Source organism: Lissotriton helveticus, chromosome 6 (assembly GCF_964261635.1).
Source record: "Lissotriton helveticus chromosome 6, aLisHel1.1, whole genome shotgun sequence".
Lineage (NCBI taxonomy): Eukaryota > Metazoa > Chordata > Amphibia > Caudata > Salamandridae > Lissotriton > Lissotriton helveticus.
The window spans coordinates 783,993,259-784,017,425 of record NC_136067.1 but is presented as its reverse complement, the minus strand read 5'-3'; positions in this window follow the sequence as shown (position 1 = coordinate 784,017,425).

Genomic DNA, 24,167 nt, shown 5'->3' with positions numbered 1-24,167 from the left:
TTGCGTAGTGTAGGGTCATGCTGGGGGTAGTGTTTTAGGGTTTTGGGTAGTGTTGTAGTGTTTGCGTAGTGTAGGGTCATGCTGGGGGTAGTGTTTTAGGGTTTTGGGTAGTGTTGTAGTGTTTGCGTAGTGTAGGGTCATGCTGGGGGGTAGTGTTTTAGGGTTTTGGGTAGTGTTGTAGTGTTTGCGTAGTGTAGGGTCATGCTGGGGGTAGTGTTTTAGGGTTTAGGGTAGTGTTGTAGTGTTTGCGTAGTGTAGGGTCATGCTGGGGGTAGTGTTTTAGGGTTTAGGGTAGTGTTGTAGTGTTTTCGTAGTGTAGGGTCATGCTGGGGGTAGTGTTTTAGGGTTTAGGGTAGTGTTGTAGTGTTTGCGTAGTGTAGGGTCATGCTGGGGGTAGTGTTTTAGGGTTTAGGGTAGTGTTGTAGTGTTTGCGTAGGGTAGGGTCATGCTGGGGTGTAGTGTTTTAGGGTTTTGGGTAGTGTTGTAGTGTTTGCGTAGGGTAGGGTCATGCTGGGTGTAGTGTTTTAGGGTTTAGGGTAGTGTTGTAGTGTTTGCGTAGTGTAGGGTCATGCTGGGGTGTAGTGTTTTAGGGTTTTGGGTAGTGTTGTAGTGTTTGCGTAGTGTAGGGTCATGCTGGGGGTAGTGTTTTAGGGTTTAGGGTAGTGTTGTAGTGTTTGCGTAGTGTAGGGTCATGCTGGGGGTAGTGTTTTAGGGTTTAGGGTTGTGTTGTAGTGTTTGCGTAGTGTAGGGTCATGCTGGGGGTAGTGTTTTAGGGTTTAGGGTTGTGTTGTAGTGTAGGGTCATGCTGGGGGTAGTGTTTTAGGGTTTAGGGTAGTGTTGTAGTGTTTGCGTAGTGTAGGGTCATGCTGGGGTGTAGTGTTTTAGGGTTTTGGGTAGTGTTGTAGTGTTTGCGTAGTGTAGGGTCATGCTGGGGGTAGTGTTTTAGGGCTTAGGGTAGTGTTGTAGTGTTTGTGTAGTGTAGGGTCATGCTGGGGGTAGTGTTTTAGGGTTTAGGGTAGTGTTGTACTGTTTGTGTAGTGTAGGGTCATGCTGGGGGTAGTGTTTTAGGGTTTAGGGTTGTGTTGTAGTGTTTGTGTAGTGTAGGGTCATGCTGGGGGTAGTGTTTTAGGGTTTAGGGTAGTGTTGTAGTGTTTGCGTAGTGTAGGGTCATGCTGGGGTGTAGTGTTTTAGGGTTTTGGGTAGTGTTTTAGTGTTTGCGTAGTGTAGGGTCATGCTGGGGGTAGTGTTTTAGGGCTTAGGGTAGTGTTGTAGTGTTTGTGTAGTGTAGGGTCATGCTGGGGGTAGTGTTTTAGGGTTTAGGGTAGTGTTGTACTGTTTGTGTAGTGTAGGGTCATGCTGGGGGTAGTGTTTTAGGGTTTAGGGTAGTTTAGTTGTTTAGTGTATGCTAAAGGCATATTCGTTCTAAAAGTTTTCGTTATTTTAATTTGCGGCCTAATAGTACATGCGGGATTTTTTTTGCGGACTGATGGTATGCGGGATTTCGTCATATATTCGCTAATCATACTTTCTATGGCAAAATGAACCCCCTCATTTTGTTCCTTTTTAAATCAAATGTTTTAAGAGTTACAACTTTATTCCAATCAAGATGGCTTCAGGTGTGCCATACCTTTGTAATAAGTAGGACTGTTAGCACTCTAGTTGTTCTTTAGAACACTCTGGGACATTCTGTCATTGGGCTATAGTTGGGCTACATCTGGCTGATATTTGGGCTACATTTGTTTTTTTTGTCTCTGGTGGCCATCTTTGGGCTACATTGGGCTACATTGGGCTACATTGGGCTACAACATATATATAGCCCAATGTAGCCCAATATATATTTTTCAAAGTTAATTTTCGTAAAAACCACTGGAGCCTATATCTTGAGACATAGCAAAGGCACATCGGGCTACCAGTCCCTACAATTTTGTCAAGTTTGGTGTAAATCCATTCAGCCGTTCAGGCTAAAAGTGAGGCCAACCGCCCTATGGAAAATTGCATGGGAAAAACACGTTTTGGACCCCCCTTTTTTCTCGGCCCCCCCTTGCCGAAACCCCCCCAAATTTTCAGGGGCTGCTCAGAAACAAAATGTTCCATTGTCCTGAAAATTTCAGCCAATTCTGTCCTCAAACGCCAAAGTTATTCGACATTGAATTTTCAAAAATCCCATAGGACAAAAATCCTAACTATATATACCTACTGGCTATCGCCAGTAGGTAATATACATATGTGCATATATATCTTGCAATTACAACTGTAAAAGGGCACTACTATCTGTAGTATTGTATTGCATTTTTTTTACAATATGCAAGATTGTATTGTATTTTTTTGGGATGCTTATTGTGTTTACTATGGCTACAATCTGTGGCAATCCACCACCACCATTTTTCAAGGGCCCAAACCAGCCTAGTATGAAGTGGGAAAAATAGTTACGCCATTCTAAAAACTATTTGTGTGCTACTAATGGCAATACCTTTAATGGACAAAGGAAAAAAGCTTTATTATTGAATTTGATGGGCATGAATGCAAAAGATATTTTTCAATATCTATCGCCCTTTACCAACTCTACATGGAATGGAAGCAGGGGATTTGATTCTGTTCAGGGTCGTCCGTGTCCTGTTTTCCCCATTGCCTGGTCTTCTGTTGGCTGGATGGGGTAGGACTCGGTCCCCCAGCATTCCTAACGGTGCGGGAGGCAGGGACAGCCTTTCCGACACGGTAAATGAATTTCAGAACACCTGCTGCGTTGGTGCAAATCTAGCTGTCTAGCGCCAATACAGGCACCCTTGAACAATAGTGCAAGGGTGCCTGCATTTGTGGGAAAGATTGATTATGTGGAGGAAGGTGTCACTCCCTGCACATAAACAATCAATAAGGCTAATTGTATCAGCTATATGTGCTGCCTTGTGCAGCACCTTGCTGCACATGAACAAACATTAATGGCAATTTGCTGTCTATGTGTGTGTTGCACAATGCAGCACACATACAAATAGCAAAAATGAGGAGAAATTAAGCATTTTTCCTCTTTTCGCCATGCTAAGATCAGGTTTTCCCTGGTCTTAATTTTGTCGCTGCATCATATTTACGCCACCCTTGTAAATAGGGGGCAGCGTCAAAATCAATGGGTGTTGTGGTGGAACGCGCTTCACAAAATGCAACACGCAAACCGAATGACTCAGGCCCGGAATGGTTTCCGAGCGACTCGGGTCGGAGGAGTCCGAGCGACTCGGGTCGGAGGAGTCCGACCGAACAAGTATGATGCATTTGAATGCATCTGGATACGATTCGGTCGGACTCCCATTGACTTCAATGCGAACCTGTGCACCGAACGCGTACACAGGCTCCCATTGACGAAACGGGTGGTTGAGGATAACAGTGCACCCAGTGGCGACACTGTGCATGGTTGGGAAGAGATAAACTCTTGGTACCCCCACGGGCCCCATTTGGAGGGCCACGGGTGAAGGGGGCATTCTACAGTCCCCCAAAAACCGATTTTGGACACCTTTTCAAACCAGGCAAACCAAATTGGAAAGGCTGTCTGAATCGGTCATCGTATTTGCTTGCTCAGAAACCGAGTCCATAGAGCTGTAGAATTAGCTCCAGACAGGCTCGAACTCTCCAAATGTCTCTCGGAACCGATTCAGTCAGCTCTAAGGGTTTCCAGCCATCGTACTTGGTTGTTCGCTATTACGAACCAGTCGGTCAGAAACCAGGGTTCTGGATCACTTCAGGTAAAACCAAATCCAATTTGGAGCCCATACGACCGAGATTGGAATTGACCCTTAGGTGTAGCATGAAAGGAGGCCTTATTTACAAGGCAGTGTTAAGCCACGTTAAGTGGCTTAACGCCACATTGTGAATAGGGTGAATGGTTTATTGCCTCAGGAACAACGTAAAAAGTGAAGTTCCTGTGGCGATAGGGGCTTACAAATATGGCCCTTTGTGTCTACAGGAAACATGGAAAACAGGGCCAATTTTTCTGGATGGGTACCGATTATTTCAAACTACAGCAGTCCCTTCTTCGATGGGCAGAGCAAAAGGTGGAATTGAGTGGCGGCTGCCTCAGAACAGAAGTGGTGGGCGGGGTGAAAAAATGAATAAAACAAACTTACCCCCACCATGGCACACCTCTCTTATTTCCTCACCATCACCATAAGCACCCAGACTCCCGGACTCTCCCAGCCAATCACAACGCTGCATTAGCAACATCATGATTGGTCTGAGAGGCCAGTTTGTTCGCTCAGGCTGTGCCTGTGAGCCTGGCCATTTTCTCCATCGGGCTGTACAACACAGCCCAATGAGGAACTGGGTAAGTGCTCATGACTGCTTGGCTTGCTCAAGAGCGAAGGCCAAGCAGTCATGTGCACTTAGGGAGGGAGTGCAAACCACTCTCATGGCGGGGAGCCAGGTCTGCCTGACCTGGCTCAGAGTCCCGTAATATAAAAATAAAATGACAGTAACATTTTGTTATTAGCATTTTATTTTTATATTTTCCACTGCTCGCTGAGCAAAGGGGTGACGCTCCTCTTGCTTAGCGGAGGAGCCGCCACTGGTGGAATTGTGACGCTAACAGCGAACACACTAAGATTAAAGGAAGGTCTTTTCCTTACTTCCAAGGTTTAGGTGAATGGGATTGGTTATTGATGAATTATTACAATATTAATTTTCAAGGAAATATGGCTTTGGTGTTTGGCCTATTGGAAAAAGAAATTATTGCCATCCATGAAGCACACCAAAAATGTATTAACATTCTGTGGTTGGGTGATTTTAATGTGCACTGTTGCGAGAATATGACAAAACCTGTGTGTGGAATAGTAGATGCTGAAGGCGATGTAACGTACATGGCTATTTGCCTAATAGGCTTTTAATAACAATGAACCTTGAGGTCATTAATAAGCCTGATCCAACATAGCATTATTCCCAAAGACATTCAAGAGCATGGAGCTTGGCTCTACCTCAGATTTTATATTGGTCTCTGAATGCTTTCATGGGAGAATAACCCAAACCGAACCAATCTTTTCCATATATAGTGATCATGCGGCCCTTTTTTGCTCTATTGTATGGAAGGTGGGTAATAATCTGTATCAGACAAGGCCCCTGAGCCGATTTTAGCAAGGAAGAACAGCTATTTATTAAAGTGAGAAAAAATCAATAAAGAGAGAGTAGTGTCATCGACAATTTCTAAAACATTTTGGGGCCCATTAGGATGTCGGGCGGATCGCCACCGCCATGTGGGCGGAGGCGATCAGCCCAAAGTCCTTCCCCGCTCGCCACCCATTTCCCCCGCCATATTACTATGGCGGGGGGGACCACGGCGTACGGAAAGACCATCTGCCGCTTTTCCGCCCGGTCAAGGAGTTGACCAGGCAGAAAAGGTTTTCATATGGTGACGATGTCTGTTAGACACCGCCATCCATATTAGGGTGAAGGCAGGGACATGCTTTTCCATGGTGGCAACGCCGCCACGGAAAGGCATGCGGGAATGTCTTGTGTGGGCCCGTCGAGGGCCCCCAGGGACTCGGGGGGTGCACATGGGGGGTACCTATGGTAACCCCCTGCACTTTACTGTACAACGTGACAGGCACCGCACGGTGCCTGTCACGTTATGCATTGAAGTGCACAATGTGCATTTTTAGCATTGAGCCGGGCGTTGCTTTCAGCACCGCCCGCCGCAGTGTTAAAAATACAGGATGCGCCCGCCAGTGTGCTGGGCGCATCCTAATGGCCCCCACGGGACCGCCACCCTTATGGCGGGCGGTCCCGTTTTACGTCGGGAAGGCGGGCGGATAAAATCCACCCGCCATCCTAATGGGCCCCTTAATGAGGTATTGATATGCTTAGATCAAATTTATAACCGGGAAGGTCTAATGTTGCCATTTTGTGAGACACTGGTGGAAGTCAAAAGCTATTTGTTTTGGTCGAATTCTGCCAAGATGATTCCGTTGGCCAGTTGATTTGACGCAGCATGATCAAAGACCTTAGGAAACTTGCATGCTGCTCTTAGAATGGCCCAAGAGACCATAGACTGGTGCAATCCTCACATATGTTATACAGAGAGGCAAGGAAAGGCAGAATAACGGGATTGCGGGAAGAAGCATGGGTGAATTTGTCCCAAGTAGCTGCCACTAAAAATAGTAGGGATTTTTGGAGAGTGATCAATGCTCCCTTCCTTTTTTTTTTTTTAGAGTGTGATCATTGCTCCCTTCCTTAAAGATGATAGCGACTCAACACTAGATTCACATTGGTGAGAAGGCCTGGGTGGCTGATTTTGAGCAAATATTTGGGGCCGCTGATGAGCCCTTGGCGCCTCCATCTTATTTCTTGCAGGTAGCATATAAGGATACTTTTGTTTTCGTTATGGCAGAGGTGAGGTATGGATTGGCCAAATGTAGTGTCATAGAGGCCCCGGGTCGCGACGAGATTTCTTCTTAGACCATCAAGAGCTCTGGACACCACTTTTGACCAATATTTTTAACGCTATTAATAAGGTGGTTCCTCCAGCCTCATGGAAAAGTATGATAATAAACACCAGCTACAAAAGGGGACAAGTCTTAACCTCCAAATTATAGACCTATCTCTTTGTTAGATAATACTCCAAAACTGATGAGATGCCTGTCGTTGAATAGCTTAGAGGATTGGGCCAGAGAGAGGAATATCCTGACACCATCGCAGTATGGTTTCCAAAGAGGCCAGGAGACCGCAGATCCATGGTCAAATACACGATGGTGAAGCCTGGACAGATCTACATGGCTTTTATGAATCTGTCAGCTGCCTTCAACTGTGCCAGACCCTCCAAGTTATGGTTGATTATGGAAGACATGGGTATTGAGATGGCCATAATTAATTTTAAATGACAGATGTATGCACAAGCCACTACCTGTGTTTGCTATGGTCGGGAGGGGAGTGCACAAGGCCTTCCTTGATTAAATGGGGCATAAGACCGGCCTCACTCCATTTCTATTTTCAATCTACACTAATGGCGTGCAGGCAGCCGTGACCGGGTCCAATAAAGATGTGTCTGTTTTTAATGCAGCCCCCCTCCCAATACTGCTTTACGCAGATAATGATGCTTTAATAGCAAGAACTGGCGCTGCAAAAACTTTGAGGTGCTTACTCGAAATTAATAAAAGTTTGGACCTTTGAGTTAACGAAGCAAAATCTTTTGAATTAGTGGCAGGGGTATACCCTAATAAACTTCCAGAATTATACAGAGACATATAGACTGGAAGTGGTGGATACATATTCCTACCTAGGGGTCCTTTTCAACAGAAAGCACTCGTGGTCAAATACAGTGGCCAATAGAGCTCTTGTTATGGAAAAAAGCATAATGTCCATTTTCATTTTTATCTAGAAGCTCTGGTCTAAGCCTATTGAGGTAATAAATAAAGTATACTCTGCCAAAACCTTGTCTACAGCAATTTATGGAGCAAGGTTATGGGGGATGGTGGCAATAGATCCCTTACAAAGAGAGGAGGATGGATTTTGTAAAAGGATACTTGCTCTTCCGCGCAGCTGTTCAAATTATAATTGCCATACTGAATTTAGGGGTCGATTAGGATGGCGGATGGACAAAGTCCGTCCGCCTTCCTGTCTGGGGCAGGGACCGTCCGCCACAAGGGCGGAGGTATCGTGCCCTGAATTAGGATGCACCCGCCACAGTGGCGGGTGCATCCTGCATTTTTAACATTGCGGCGGACGGTGCGCCACAATGTCAAAAATGCATGTTGTGCGTTTCACAGCACAACATGACAGGCACCGCGCGGTGCCTGCCATGTTGTACTGTGAAACGCAGGGGGGTACCATAGCTACCCCCCATGTGCACCCCCCACTCCCCCTTCACCCTGGGGGCCTGCAAAGCAAAGCCCGTATGCCTTTCCGTGGCAGGCATCTGCAACTGGCCATCATAATATAGCTGACGGTGTCTGGAAGACACCGCCTGCCAAATGAACCCTTTTCCGCCCCGGCCACAAGGCAACCAGGGCGGAAAAGCGGCGGACGGTGTTTCTGTCCGCCGCGGTCCCCCTGCCATTGTAATATGGCAGGGGGGAAATTGGTGGTGGACGGGCACAGATGGCGGACGGAACGCCACCGCCTGCATGGCGGTTGCGATCCGTCCTCCATCCTAATCGGCCCCTATGTGTCGAATATCTTTCTGATGTTGTCCGGTTAGCACCCATATTATTATGGGATTCGACCTGGAGATTGGACATTGTTAACCTGACTGTGTAGCCCTAGACCATGTACATAAGATTGCTTGGCTGTGATATATGAAGTACGCACTAGCAGCTTTGGGATTGGAAGAGTTATATTCAAATACACCCAGTTGTGTGACTATGCCCAAGACTAGAATTAAAGAAATCTTTTTAGCGAAGGTTATGCATGAAGGTTATGCATGAGAGAGAAGAATCAAGTCCACTAAAATACTCAGTAAAGCTGTACCCCATGGCTCCCATCACACAGGTCGATAAATCGTATTTACTGTTTGTGACAACCCCCCAACATCGCTTCATTTCAGTGAGGTTTTGCTTTAATTATATTCCCCTGGTGATGGAATTTTCAAACATATGTTCCCATTACATCATTTTCCAGCCTGCCCTTGTGATGGAAGGTGAGCTCAGTTGGATTTAAATATATTGTTCTTTTGCAGTTTTTATGATTTACAATGCTCAAATACAATTTTAGGCCCTATCCCCCAGCCCTTTATCTTATTAGAAAAAACTGAGTGATCAATGTTTATTCTATGCAATGAGCTTATTTCTCTCGTCTTCCCTGAATAGCTAATATCGAATGGGAGACTTGAGGATAGTAGCGGTGTGTTTATTAATTAATCTGGATGGCACTATGCACTTTATAAATCTTATGATGATATATTTTCCTACGGTTTTTTATTTAGGGTTTTAAATATAGATTTCCCCTCGTCTCTTATTAATTATCATATATTATAAGTATATTTTAATGCTGTTATTATCTTGTGTACTTTAGATGTTTTGAAAAATTGCAAAATAAAGAATCTTGACTGACTGACTGATTGTTTTACAGAAGCTTTAGACAGCCTGAAAAAAGATTTGTGGAACAGCCACTCATTGTTTTGGAGAGATTTCATGTTTTACATGCATCATCAGTTGATTGATGAACAAGTGGATGCTCATGTTTCTAGTTTAAGAACACTTGCTGCTGATTGCGATTTTGGAGTTCAAGTAGATATTTACATCAGGGACCAGTTAATAATACCTTGTTCTAATAAGAAGGTTCAGGAACAGCTCCTGCGACATCGTGATCTGCTGTTGCAGGAAGCTATAGAGATAGTAAAGTGTACAGAAAGGTCCATTCATTCTTTCAAAACTATTAACGTGGAAAGTATGTCTGGAGGAGAGGCTGCATTAGCGGTTAAGAAGCCAAATATGCCAAAGGGTAAACAGGTTAGGTCAAGTGTACCTAATGTGATCATTAACAAACCTAATGTGACGAACTATAGATCACTGTGTGCACATTGTGAGTTTAAATCGTATACGTACCAATTTAGGCATTTTCCAGCTAAAGGGAAAAAGTGTTCACATGTAGAAAAGTGGGTCATTTTTGTACAGTGTGCCAGAGTGGAGGTAAAAGAGTGTCTGCTATTTTGAGGATAGTGTGGAAACTGTGGTGGAAGATGACAATGATTTTAAACATATGGTGCTGTGTGTAAAAGACATGGGAAAGATTCAGGAAGGAGATGTGGGGACATCGATAGATGCACAAGAAGTGTGTAAAACTATAACAGTTACTGTTGTGGTCAATGACACATATGTACCTTCTTAATGTACAATTGTTATTGATTGAAAAGGTTTAGCAGTAATGGCGGACTACTAATCTGCATATACAATTATTTCAGACTCTTCTCAAGTATATTTATCGGAAGTGAATTCGAGCTACTGTATCTGTGTTTTTTTATTTAAGTAATGCTAATAATCTTAGTATTTCCAAACATGTAGCTGTTTTCTCTCACCTGCGGTAACTCAATATGTAGAACCAGCGTCCTTAATCCTGGAGTTGAAAAGTGAGGGATTTACTTGTTAATCACTCTAGACAATCAAGTTAATGTTTTTCTGTAGAGATCTTACACTGCTGGAAATCTGTGACCTATGCATTGATTACAAATATCAAAATAAATGACATCACCGGAACAGCTACAGCAAAAGGAACAATGTATTTCTCTGGCCGGGCACGATGAATAATTTGTCACAAATACAATAACTAGTGTGGTGTTATCTGTTTTGCTAAAAGAAAACTTGGCAAAGCAAGAACATCATTAAAATATAAAGTAGCATTGACGCTTTTCTAGATTAACTAAATTGAAGGGCATATCAGCATTTATGCACCTCATTGGAAACACAGATAAAGAGCTACATTAAATGCGTATGAAATTATGTGGCATTATGCTGCACATTTCGTGATAGTATTTCTTCATTCTTTTTCATTTCTAAACTTGTTAACACTGTCTGCGCATTAGCCTCATTAGTACCAGTTTAATGCCAAAATATAGCACTAAGCTATAGGAAGGTGACAAGTCAACCTTTGCAAAGGGGCTTCCACTATGTTGCAACAAATGTCACTGGGCCATATTATCAAGAAAGGGCGATCCATTATAGCCGCTTTTTTCGGCAGGAAACTGCCGCTAAAGCGGTGATAATGGGCTTGATAATATGCCCTTTGTGAATTCCCATAGAAGCCCAGGTTCTCGTGTTAACCTGGGCTTCTAAGGGAAGTCAAAAGGGCATATTATCAAACCCATTATCGCCGCTTTAGCAGCAGTTTCCTGCAGATAAAAGCGGCGATAATGTATCGCCCTTTCTTGATAATATGGCCCACAGTTTTTTAGTAACTTTTAAACCAATTGTGGACCAAATGTTTGTTTTGTTAAAAATCCGCAGATTATGCACCAGGTGAAGGATTATGAGGCAGATGTGGCAAATAAACAATTGTGAGAAAATCGGCGTAGCTGCACAATCGCATAATTTGCATAATCTGAAATCATGCACAATCTCATAATAGCCCTGCTTATATTTATGGTGGGCTGTGAATCAGCCACTTGCTCATGACTGAATGGCTTTGTTGCTGATCTCACTTCCATACTATTAATTCAATGCATTTCCTCCCTATTTTGTGCTTATCCTGCCCAGGAGCATTCCAGTTGTATGGCGTTTTTATAGGACATAGTATCTTTCCATCTGTGACTCAAGCCAGACCTTGTAATGCGGTGCCTATGATCGACTACTTTCTCCCCTCTCTCTCTCTCCATGCTCCCGATCTCTTTTATAAACCTACCCCCTGCCTAATGATTGATTTCCATACCCAGGACTCTTGTGTTTTCAGGGGCTGCCAACTGTGCTATTGGCTGATTCTGATGACCACAGATTTGTTGAGGAGAAATAGATTATTTTGAATTCAGTCAACTGTCTAATGAATTTTATCATCGCAAATGTGGGCAGTGCATGGGCCTGCTGGCCACTGCTTGCATTACAATACTCAGAGGGCAAAAAGAGGGCAGGTACCAGGGCACCATCTCTTCACTGTTACGGCAATGCCATTGCCATTGAGGTGAACCAGGGTAGACCCTGCCAGTGTCCAACTCTAGTGATTTCTACCTCAGGGACACCTGGTTGAATACTGTTCCTTCCAAAAGGATGAAGTGGATTCTGACCAACCTGGGCTTTGTGGCCAGGTGGCAGCAGTCATCACTTTGCCTCAAAGGAGGGGAGGCCAGCAAGAAACAGAGGCAGAGCAAGAGGGGGAGAGTGCCGCTGGGACACAGCTGCACTGAGAAGCAGTTGTAAAGCTAAATAAAACCAGGAGTGGTACACAGTAGGAGATGGTGTCTTGAAATGCAATTGTTAGGTGAAGGGATTGTAAGAATCATATGCATTGACCACACTAATTCTGTTTGCCTGAGTCAAGGCATCTATGGGTCAGTTTGCTTTTTCCAATCCTAGGTCCCTATTCTCAGATTGCAAGTGGTGAAAAACAACCAGATGAAAGGTAGGGTGGCAAAGGACAATTGGGGCTCAGTTGGTGAGAGTTAGACAGGCTACCATCAATGGGGAATATGAGGCAGAAGTGAAGACAGTCAATGTGGGGGACGAATTCCCAGTCTGTTCTAGCAATGGGGAAATGTTTGGGGAAGAGGTGGGCAGGTGGCATAAAGTGAAGCAGGCAATACAATTATGCCTAATCATTGGGGTTTCAGCCCTTTAATGTGACAGTGGATATTCTTGATTGCACCTGTCTTTGTGAGTGTGTCTATTTCTACCAATCATTACTTTTGAAAGTGCCTGAAAGTGGTTGATTGTGTTGGCTTTTATGTACTTGTCACTCTACATGCATGTCCTTGTGAATGATTGTGACTGTTACACCGATCTGGACATAAGACTGCACTACGGAGGATCTAAATTGTGTATCCCTAAATTAATTGTGTCAGTGTGTCATGTTGGCTATTTCTGTGTTTCTATTGGCTGATTCAAGATAGCTGTAAGTCCCTTGTCAAGAGGTAAGACATATACCTAGGGCATGTATCTCAAATGCTCCCCCTTGGGACTGCAACTGGTTGGGCATCCGCTTAGGTAGCTCATTGATTGGGCTACAGGTTTACCTTGGGGAGTCTGTGTGCATGGGCTACTGTTACTCAACTTGCTATTTAAACAGCTGTGTGCCAAAGTTCTGAATGTCTCTTGCCATATTGGAGTTCTCCCTGGTGACAGGGTGCGATGTTGGGAAGAGGTAGGGCATGTGTGTGTGGGCATTACATGGAAGGGTAATAAATGGCACTGGGTGATATGTTTGATACGATAGTGCCTGCTTCTCACATTGGGTTAGCATGAGAGAGAGTAGGGAAAGGTTATCGAGCAGTATTTCCTATGGGCAGAATAGTAAAAGTAAAGTATTTTGTATCAATGAGTTCATAATAGCGAATCCTCTCCGGTGCTGCCAGAGGGTTTGACATTGTGGTGATGGAAATATCACTTTAAGAAAGTGGGTGTTTTGATGCTCCTGGCTCTGTGTACCTGTCAGTTGGACTCCTAATCCACAACTGGGTGCTAGGGACAGCTACATCGGTGTCCTTCTAATAGAAGGTTATAAACTAGGGGCTCAATGGAAACTGTGGAGCTTTGACTCTGAGAGGCATTTCTGTGATGGTTACGGGGGGGTGGAATTGGCACCTGCATTCCAAGGTGCAAGGTCTTGGCCCCACTAAAGATTGTGATCAAACCTCGCTGGGTTGGATGGCAGACAGGACAACATTTAGAGAGGGCCTGTGTATTTCAAAGGTGGCCTTTTGAACTGATCGTATCTTCAAAGGCCATTGTGGGTATAACTACTGGGGCTCAGACCTCCGAAATTAGAGACGCTTTTGAGTTTGGAACCATACTACACTGGTTTGACGCTTGGACATCGACAAGAAGAATCATTAGGACAGGAGGGACTGCAACTGGACTATCTGCAGACTTGTAGTGGCCTGGAGCTTGTCACACAGCAGGAAGAGGACTAGCACTTGGTAGATTTTGCCTGGACATTCCTGGCCTGTAGCTAAGTGCCAACTGTCATGGTCTGGGTCCTGAAGTACTCTCCAACAGCCGGTGAGCTGGGCTTCTGTCCACGATATCCCAGGGACATAAAGAATCTCACTGTCTCCATGAGATTATAAGATCAAGACCTGGCTCTTCGATCAGTAGCTGCACCCGTCCCCCCCCCCAGCGCCTTGAGACCCTCAGGGGCATGTAGTGCGCTTTATAAATGTCTTGATTGATTGATTGATTGATTGATTGATTGATTAAGGACCACATGGGGTGTGGCGGATACAGGTGGAAATTATTGTGGTTGGGACAAGGACAGTCCTAAGTACACCATCACCACGCTGTGTAGAGGAGTGTGCGCGTAAAAATCAGCAGCCACCTGAGGTGACTAAATGTGAGGAGTTCGAGGTGTGCTGGGGAAGCTTGCAGAGTCTGAAGGTCCTGTGCTTGCAACCAGGGGACCTGTGCTTGCTTGTGCTCCAGAGTGTGTGGTATCCAAGCAGTGTTGGGGAACCTGAGCTGGAAGCTGAGACTGTTTTCGGCCTCCGGATCAGGAGGACGAACTTGCCTGACGGTATTCAGACAGATTATCGAGTTGGAAATGTGAACTTAAACAAATATGGAGTTGGAAATATAGTCACACAGCAAGAATACTGTGGTCAAGAATATCGAATTTAAGGTAAGCAATATTGTTTTTGAAAATATAGAAGTCATTAATATCAAAAGCAAAAATATAGTTGTTTTAAATATCGATTTTTTATTTAGTGTTATGCATTTTAGTTTATATTTTAAATGTATGTGATGTATGTGTTTTTATGTAAGTATTGTTTATGTTTTTTGATATACGTTTTACATTTTCTATAGGTATCAATTTTATTTTAAGTAAATTTTGCTTTTTTTATTCTGTAGCGGGTTGTGGGTTTATAGGTGAATAGGGTGGGAAGTAATTTAATCATAATAAATTAATTATTATTTTTTATTTATTAATATGTATTTAATTACGTTTTTATAGTGATAATTGTTGTAAGTAATTTATTTGTAATTAATTATTACTTGGTAATTATAATTAATTATTTGGTATTTAATTATGGTAATTATTTTTAGGTGCTGGTTTTAGAGTTAATAGGGGTAAGGGTGGGAAGTAATTTATTTGTTATTCATTATTAATTAGTTATTATTAATGTTAATTAATTGTTAATTCATTATGGTAATTTTGTTGAGGTGCAGATTGTGGGGTTTATAGGGGTAAAGGGTGGGAAGTATTTTGATGAATTAATAATTGATTGTTCATTTATATTATTTAATTGATTGAAAACTAATTATGAAAATTGTGCAATGAATTTTAGGTACGGGTTGTGGGGTTTATAGGGGAAAAGAGTGGGAAGTAATTTGTGTTCAAATAATTAATCATTATTTGATCATTAATAGTAATTAATTAATTAACATATCATTAGAGTATTTGTTTACATTTTTCTGTGTGGGTTTTACTTTTATAGGGGTGGAGTGTGGGGAGTAAATTAATTTAACTTACTTTATAATTAGTTGGTAAACACAATAAGGTTTTTAATTGAAAATACGTTTTAATAGTGTAAATATGTGTTTTTACTGATTGATTTTAGCTGTCAGTTTTGGGGATTATAGGTTTAAAGTGTGGGAAGTTAATTAATTTTTATTAGTTTAAATTTCTTTTAATTAATAATCTTTCTTAAATTGGTAATTAATTACGTAAATGAACGAAGTACATTTTTTTAAATTAAAATGTGGGTTGTGAATTGTGTGGCATTATAGGGTAGGAAATAACAAACGTAAATGTTTGTACTAATTAATGTTTTTGTTTCTAAATCATTTCTAATTAATATTATTTATTTGTTTGATTTTTTTTATTTAATATAATATTTGTAGGTATATGGCATATGTATTTTAAATTTATATGTTTTTATAAAAAAAATTGTTATTACATATATTTGTATTTTAATTTTTAACATATTTATATATTTTTAAATTTATTTTGTTTTTTAAATATTTTTGTGGTAAATATTATTTTTTTAAATTTTGAACTGACTGTAGTGAGAATATTAATTGTTATCCATCCGCAATCCAACACTTTCCCTACTGTTGCACTCACTCGAGTGGGAATAGTAATTTTAACCCCTTCGCTATCCAACACTTTCCCTGCTGTTGCATATCCAACACTTTCCCTACTGTTGCACTGATTGGAGTGGAAATAGTAAATTGTATTCCGCCACTAGCCAACACTTTCCCTACTGTTGGACTCACTGGAGTGGGAATAGTAATTTTTACCCCTCGCTATCCAACACTTTCCCTACTGTTGTACTCACTGGAGTGTGAATAATAATTTTTACCCCTCGCTATCCAACACTTTCCCTACTGTTGCACTCACTGGAGTGGGAATAGTAATTTTTACCCATTCGCTATTTAACACTTTCCCTACTGTTGCACTCACTGAAGTGGGAATAGCAATTTTGACCCTTCCGCTATCCAACACTTCCCTACTGATGCACTGACTGGAGTGGGAAATTTGAGTGTGTAGATTTTTAAATAGTTTAATGTTTTAATTTATAATGGAATGTGTTTTTTCTTAGATTTTTATTGTGTGTGTATATCTATATATATATATATATATATATATATATATATATATATTTGTAAATGTTTATATCATTTTAAAATATATTAAAATGAATAGTGTATTAATTGTTTTAAAGTAAATATTTATATTAATTATTTTGTATGTGTTTTTAACTCCTTTAAATTAAGTTACTTTGTTATATTTGTTAAAATTGATATTAAATCTACTTTATTTTTCATATTAAATTTATTATTTAACATATTTAACATTTAATATTTTTTTATTATATATATATATATATATATATAAAAATGTATATTTTGTACAACTATATTTTTTACATCGACATGCTTTTTCTGATATCTGTGTACTTTCCTGTTTAAGTACGGGGAGTCGATATTGGCATTAAGGAAGGTTTACTATTACTTTGAATTCCAATACTAAGATACAAGTTTGTATGGCAGAAGAGATGTTAGTGCAAGATGGCAAATAGTTACAATGAACCTGCTTTTGCCAGCGATACTTTGAAAGCTAGAAATGTTGAAACACTTAGGGCCCCATTAGGATGGCGGTCGGATCGCCCCCGCAGGGCCAGTGGTAGACAACGCTGGCCCACCACATTGTAATGGCTGGGGGGTCCGCGGCAGACGGAAAGACCGTCTGCAGCTTTTCCGCCTGGTCGACATGTCGACGGGGCAGAAAAGGGTTCTATATGGTGGCGGTGTCTGAAAGACACCGCCAGCCATATTAGAATGTGGGTTTACAGATGCCTTTCCGTGGCAGCATTGCCGCCACGGAAAGGCATGTGGAGTCTGCTTGGGAGCCCGTTGCGGGCCCCCAGGAACTCTGAGGGGGTCAGGGAGTGCCATGCACAACATGGCATGCACAGCGGGGTGCCTGCCATGTTGTTCATGGAAGTGCACAACATGCCTTCCTGGCATTGTGGCGGGCGGCCCGCCACAATGTTAGGGATGCAGGAAGCTCCCGCCACTGTGGCGGGCGCATCCTAATGGCACACAGGGAACCCCCGCCCTTATGGCGAGCCGGTCCTTTTTACAACGGGATGGCGGGCGGACAAAGTCCGCTCGCCATCCTAATGTGCCACTTAGACATTCTTTAGATAGGTCACTACATTGTAGAAAAATTCAAATAACAAATAGAGTTTTACTTAAAAGATTTGAGAATTTTGTACTATATTAGTGATGCAAACCAACACGTTTTTGTGTTTCAATTTTATTTTCCATTTATTTATTTTAATTTTATTTTTTATTGGTTTTTTTAGGAAGAATGAACATATGTAATAATGGTGTAAAATTTTTATTGCAAAGTATTCTGTACAGTTTAGGGGCCCAACAGTGGACAGTCTAGATTGGTTTGTGCCACTGTGCTTATGTTCAAGATGTGTTCTAAGTTCTATAAAGTCTTCTAGGCAGTTGCTCTGTTTTACTTTTGATGTGTGGATGCTCCAATAAAGTCTCTTCACAATCCTCACTTGTGGGATGTTTATTCTACCACATCATCTATCTCAGTATATCCAGTGTGCCCTAAAGGGCAACATGTCCAAACAAACCTCTTTGTGTATGCCTGAATCTTTTCTGGTGTACTCTTAACTAAATTTACTTGAAAGCTACCTTTAAAGGCATTATGAACAACAGTTGAAATCACCTGCCGACCTGTGCCCTGCTGAGTTCTTAAAATACTCGATCTCAGCATCTGCAGTCCATTACCTGACGTCAACAGGGTGAGTCTTTTTACTGGGATGGTGCCATCGCACTGGAAAAGTAGGGTCATAACACAAAAATGGAATTTGGATCCTACTGGCACCAGCAGTTAAAGGCCGATTACATTTCTGCCTGATATTAGCAAAATTCTGGAACAATTAGTGTACAACCAACTCTCAGATTTCTTAGAGTAATAAGATGGGAAATCTGGCAACTAGGATTTCATTTGGGTTGTGGCAGAGAATCCGCCCCCTTATTGGCAGTGAAAGAAATTAGGGCATATTGGATGCCAATGACACAGTCATTATGCTTGGTCTCTCTGTTGCATTTCATACCATGGGTGACAGTAGCTCAGCACATTTCCCAGCAGAGAGGCGATTAGACAGACCAGCGATTAAATGGCTTACTGCTACTTTCGCCAAATTTATCTGCAAGGCCCAGCTCTCTACAGAGTAGCGCAGGGTTCCTCTCTCTCCTCTACAATACTACACTCTTCTCTGTCCTCTCTCGTTTACCCTTTTCAATATCTAAATTTGCCTACTCTTCAATCTAAAGACAGAATGGGCACAAAGCACTATTTCACTTAGACGAGCATCAAGTAAATCTCCGATTTTATCCAAGGCACACTGCTTGTCTCACTGCTTGCCTACATAATTGCGTGCATGACATCCACATCAGATGTAAAGGAATTTCCTCAAACTCAACCCCAGTAAGACCTAGCTACTTCTGACATTTAACAACCCTGAGTGCTGGTATTACTCTCTCTGTTCCCTTTTCATGCCTTTTACTCTCTGCCTGTCTTTGAGGGTTAATCTTGATAAGCAACTTTCCATGAAGAAACTGGTTAATCCGGTTTTGAGCTCCTGTTTTGAGGTACTCTATAAGCTGAGGAAGGTTTAACCTTCCTGCCTCATTCTTCACCCTGCCACCTTCATACATTTTAAGTTGAGTTATTGTGACAGTCTTTACCTTGGAATGCTAACACAATTGTTCGTATCCTTAACAACAAGTGCAAAATTTGACAGTCAGATTGGTCACCAACCTTTGCAAGTGTATTTCAAATGCAACGCCAAACATAATAGCTATCCAGTGTGGGTTGCAGCACAAGCATGGTTTAATTTTAACTATGTGCTGACTCTCCTTACTACTCTAACCGTACTGTGCCCTTTACGATAAGCCATTCTGAGCATTTCCATTTACCACAGAGGAAATAATCCTCTGATGAATCTTTCTCCGCAGACAGGAGTGGTAGAAATTAGGGTAGTCAAATCTCCACATTAGCTGTCTAATGAGGACCATTATTTGACAGCCAACTCACAAATTTGAGATCAGATTTAGGTACATCACTCTTAAAACCACGCTGTAGTGATAAAGAAAATCAACGTGAAGACCCAAACTCCTGAAGAAGTTAAGTTGGGCAAGAATTATACAGACTGGAAGCTCTGCAATGGCAACACAGAACACAATAAGTAATACTGGATGTTCTGACAGAGCTTGCTGATTCTCCCTACAACACATTTAAAATATTTGTAAAATAGTACAGTTTAAATGGAAGAACCAACAAGACTCAATAATAGACTCATACAGGTATCAGAAAAATTAGGTTATTGTAATAAAGATCCAAAATGTATAACCATAAGCAGTCTTTTGTGAGCTTCAGATAAGAATATCACAGCCTGCATTAGAACCTGAAACATTTAGGCAAGGCTTTATTTGATGGTTAATTTCAGAATCAGACTAAAGAGTTACTGAGTTCCACTACCATTATTGTAGAAGAATAGATCATTTGTCTAACAGCTCAAATCCTACACGGAAGGGAAAAGGGTTTGGATTTAAAGTTCATTACGGGCGAGTCCAGTAGCACAAACAAGGAAATAAAAGAAATGAAAAATAAAAATGGTTCTGCAAAGAAGGTTTCAGTCCATCAGCTACCGACTGTAGCATCAGCAAGGCCATCCAAAGTTAGGGAAACGTTCTTAGTGTTCATCAAAAATCAATCAGTAAAGCATCCTCACGCAAGGGGAAAAGAAAAAAAGTATGGTATTGACCCTCATTTGGGGTTTCTTCTTTTATAAAGTTTCTAACAAGTTCCAGTGATGTAGCATCACACCACCATCAGAAGACTGTTGTATGCTCAAATTCACATAATGTCACCCAAGACACTTGCAACAGTGAGCAGGGGCAGCTCCTCCACTAGGGCAAAGGAGCGTTGCCCCACTGCTTCCTCACAGTGCAAGAGCAGAAACATAAAATGGTAAAAACGTACAGTTATTACCATTTTATGTTTGGTTGTGTGAATCTGCTCTGCGAGCAGGACAGAGGAGACGTGGTGTGCCCACTCCTGAGTGCACAAAGACTGTTTGGTCGGCCCTCTGGGGCCACCCAAACCAGTCATGCACACTCTGCCCTTCTCTATGCAGGCTGCAATGCGGCCTTCATGAAGTACATGGCCTCCCCATAAGCCCCTGGCTCGGCGGTGTCCTGATCAATCACAACACTGGTAGCTATAGGAAGAGAGCCTGGCTGAATACTTCCTGGTCTTTCAGGAGGCAGGAGAGCAGGAGCAGAGAAGACGCGGGCACCGGCCACAGAAAGGTATGTTTCATTAGAAATTTTTTTTTTATTAACTCCCCCTGCGTGACCACCCCACGTGACCCCCCTCCCTGCTCAAACCCCCCCCCCCCCACACGCAACCCATGCTGGTCACAACTGACAGTGAGATGTCTTCCCATGCTGGTCATTAGAAACAGATTTGAGAGTCCACATGGGCTTAATATTGGTGAAAAAGGAATACAAAGTATCCATCTATACCAACTGCTAAAATCCTGTACCCACAGGAATATTTCACTGTGAACATTGAAGAAACATTTAGGAATGTTGGGGCTTATATATGTACAGAACAAATATAGCAACATTTCACTAGTTGGAAATGGTCCACTGTATTAGGTCAAGGGAAAGGTCAGCAATAGAGGAAAAGCATTTTGGAAAAAACCTTTAAGTTAGCATCACCTATTTTAAATGAAATAACTCTCAGTCATTATCAAAATCAGTCTAATAGGAACAATTCTAATAGTGAATATGTAGAACTTTCAAATAGCTAACGTTAAAAATACCCTACTACCACTATTTTTTCCAATATTTATATAAGTGTATGATTTTATAAGTTCATACTACAACATTTTTCACTTCTTTGAAACTATAGAAACTCTAGTATTACTATGTGAAATTTCAAGAATGTCAACTATAGTTTCCACACATTTTTGCACTGACTTTTCTAAATGGCGCATTCCAACAAAAAGCATTAGAAACAAAAGGCCACTTTATTAACAGCACAACTTCATCTGTAAATGTTAATAAACAAAATTTCCATAAGTAACTCTTGTTAGACATGGCCCTTTTTGCAGGGTCATCCCTAAAGTTTTTGCCTTTCTCCCTGCCTTTTTTCTGACATGGTGTTGGTGGTGTTGGTCCATAAATATTAACTGGAACATTTAACCGCTTCCGCGCTACTGCGTTTTCCCGCTGTGCGCTGGAATTTCAAAATTGGCTTGTTTATGACAAAGCCAGCTCGTCATCCGCGTAGCGCAGGTAATGCCCATGACGAGCTGGCTTTGTCATTAGCGCAGAAGGGGTTAATATCAGCTGCGAGTCCAGATCTGGTATTTCTCACTGAAACGGGGCATCTCCTTCCTCTGAACCAGACTGGAACATTTCAGCCCCAGCTTGATATTTAGTGGCACAAGTAGAAAGGGAAGGAGCAGCAGGAGGAGGTATCGCACTGATATATCGCTCTCATTTCAAAGTGAATTATAGATCGGAATTCACATTGGAGGCAGAAGCTATGTCTTTTAGTGTAAAACTTAACAATCAAGAACTCCTACCTGGTTTACTGATATACAGGCCGCCAGGGACGAGAGCCCCTTTCATCAGATCACTACAAAACTTCCTGGAATCCTGCCATGACACTGCCACCTTTACAGTCTTAGGTGATTTCAACTTTCATTTAGAGGAAAATAACAACTCAGACTCTTCCAGCCTAATTGACAATATGGCGGGTTATGGGATGAACCGGAACATATCTAAGCCCACCCTTCAAGCTGGGCACATGCTGGACGGTATTTTTACCAGCAGTGATCATATTGAAGTAGGAGACATACAGCCCGTTCCTTGGTCTGATCATGCAGCAATACATTTTAAAGTAAAAATAAACTTACCGATTAATGGCCGAAGGGATAGCCCTCTGTTAGTTAAAGCTCGCCCTTGGAAATGCATACCGAGAGATGAGCTAATCACAATCTTGTCAAACAGTTCCCCCTCCATCGAGGAGAGCAACGACGGGGCTAATAATTTTGATTTATGGATCAGCCAGGCGGTAAATGAACTGGTCCCCGAGGAAAGTAAGCAACCTAGGAGAAGACTAGCCACCTCACCATGGTATTCAGCAGAGATTAAGCTAATTAAAATTAAATGCCGGCTCCAGGAATGGACCTGGAGATCTGACTATAGTACAGAGCATAGGAAGGAATACAATAGAACCGTGGAGGAGTATAAAATGGTAATGAAACAGGCCAAGATGGCGTATTTTACTAAAAAAATTCAAGAGGCCACTAACTCCCCTAAGGAACTATTTAAAACAGTATAAATTTTAACTAAGTGTCCAGGTGACTCACCGTTTGTCCTAGATCAAACCTTTGGTGACAAACTGGCTCTGTTTTTTTCAGCAAAAGGTCCAAGCAGTTTATAATAAACTCCGGAACCTGCCGGTAAATACGGGAAAAGACAACAGGGAACCAATTGAGACCTCTCCTATGTTGAATTGTTTGTCCCAATTTTCCTTCCTCAATGTAAAACAGGTTACTAACCTGTTAACTCAAACTAAGTCAGGTTCACCCCTTGACCCATGCCCCCCTACATACTCCATTTGGCCCTGAAGAGATAAGTGCTTTCCTGACTCCTCTCCTTAACAAGAATATACGACCTGGAATCTTTCCTCAGAGATGGATAAAGGCCTGTATAAGACCTATTTGAAGTAAGACTCACTAGACCCTCAGGATAATAAGCACTATCACCCTATATCTTGTCTCCCTTTGCCGTCTAAAATATTAGAGAAAGCAATGAATCAGGAGCTAATGGAGTTTGTGGATCTTAACAATATCCCGGACCCCTCTCAGCATGACTTTAGATTACGACATTCTATGGTATCTGCTCTAATAATGGCAACAGAGGAAATTCGTAAGGCCATGGATGAAGGTGACAGAGCTGTCCTAATTCTGCTTGATTTAACGGTAGCTTTTGACACCGTAAATCATGTGGTCCTACTACAAAGGCTTAATGCCTTGGGTATTAAGGATACTGCTCTAACCCTGCTTAGGTCCTTCCTCTACTCCAGAGTACAACAAATCTATTGGGATGGAATTCAGTCTGGAGAGTTCTTCCTCCCATGTGGAGTCTCTCAAGGATCAGCATTATCCTCCACATTGTTTAACTTGTATGTGACCCCACTGGCAAAATTGATAAAAGATCAAGGTCTGAAACTGGTGACATACGCTGATGACACACAGTTACTGGTGTCACTTACACAGTGTGTCGAAGTCACAGCTGAACGATTCCGAAATTGCCTCACAAGTGTTATGAGCTGGATGAATACTAATTTTCTAAAGCTCAACACAGAAAACGGAGGTGGTAGAATTTGGCCAAAAACCCTCAATCTGGAATCATCTATGGTGGCCCCCAGAAGCTGGTATTTGCCCCACTCCGGCACAAAAGGCTAAGAACAAAAGCTTCTTTATTGACAAAGATTTAACACTCACTTCTCAAGTCAATCAGTTTACCTCGGCCTTTTTTTTACGATTAAGGTCCTCCGAAAAATATTGCCTTTCATACCTTTTGTTTTAAGGAAGACAGTAGTCGGAGCCTTGGTTTTGTCACATGTCGACTATTGTAATGCACTGATGTTGGAATTGGAGAAAGACTGCTCTCTAAACTCCAGTCATTGCAGAATGCTGCTGCAAGAGTGCTGCTGGATCTTCTCAAACACCACCCGACGTCTAATGGCATAAGGCAACTACATTGGCTGCCTGTTTGACGAAGGGTGCAGTTCAAGGCTTTAAGCCTAGTGCACAAAGCTGTAAATGGAGGACATGAAATCTCTTTTTCCCCGCTATGTGCCATCTTGTACACTAAGATCTGGCAGTCTAAGTCTGGTTTGCCTTCCTAAGATAAAGAGAGCCCAATGGGGTGGCTAGGCCATCTCCTTTCAGGCGGCAAAGTTATGGAATTCCTTGCCTACAGAGCTAGGCTTGCAAACGAATA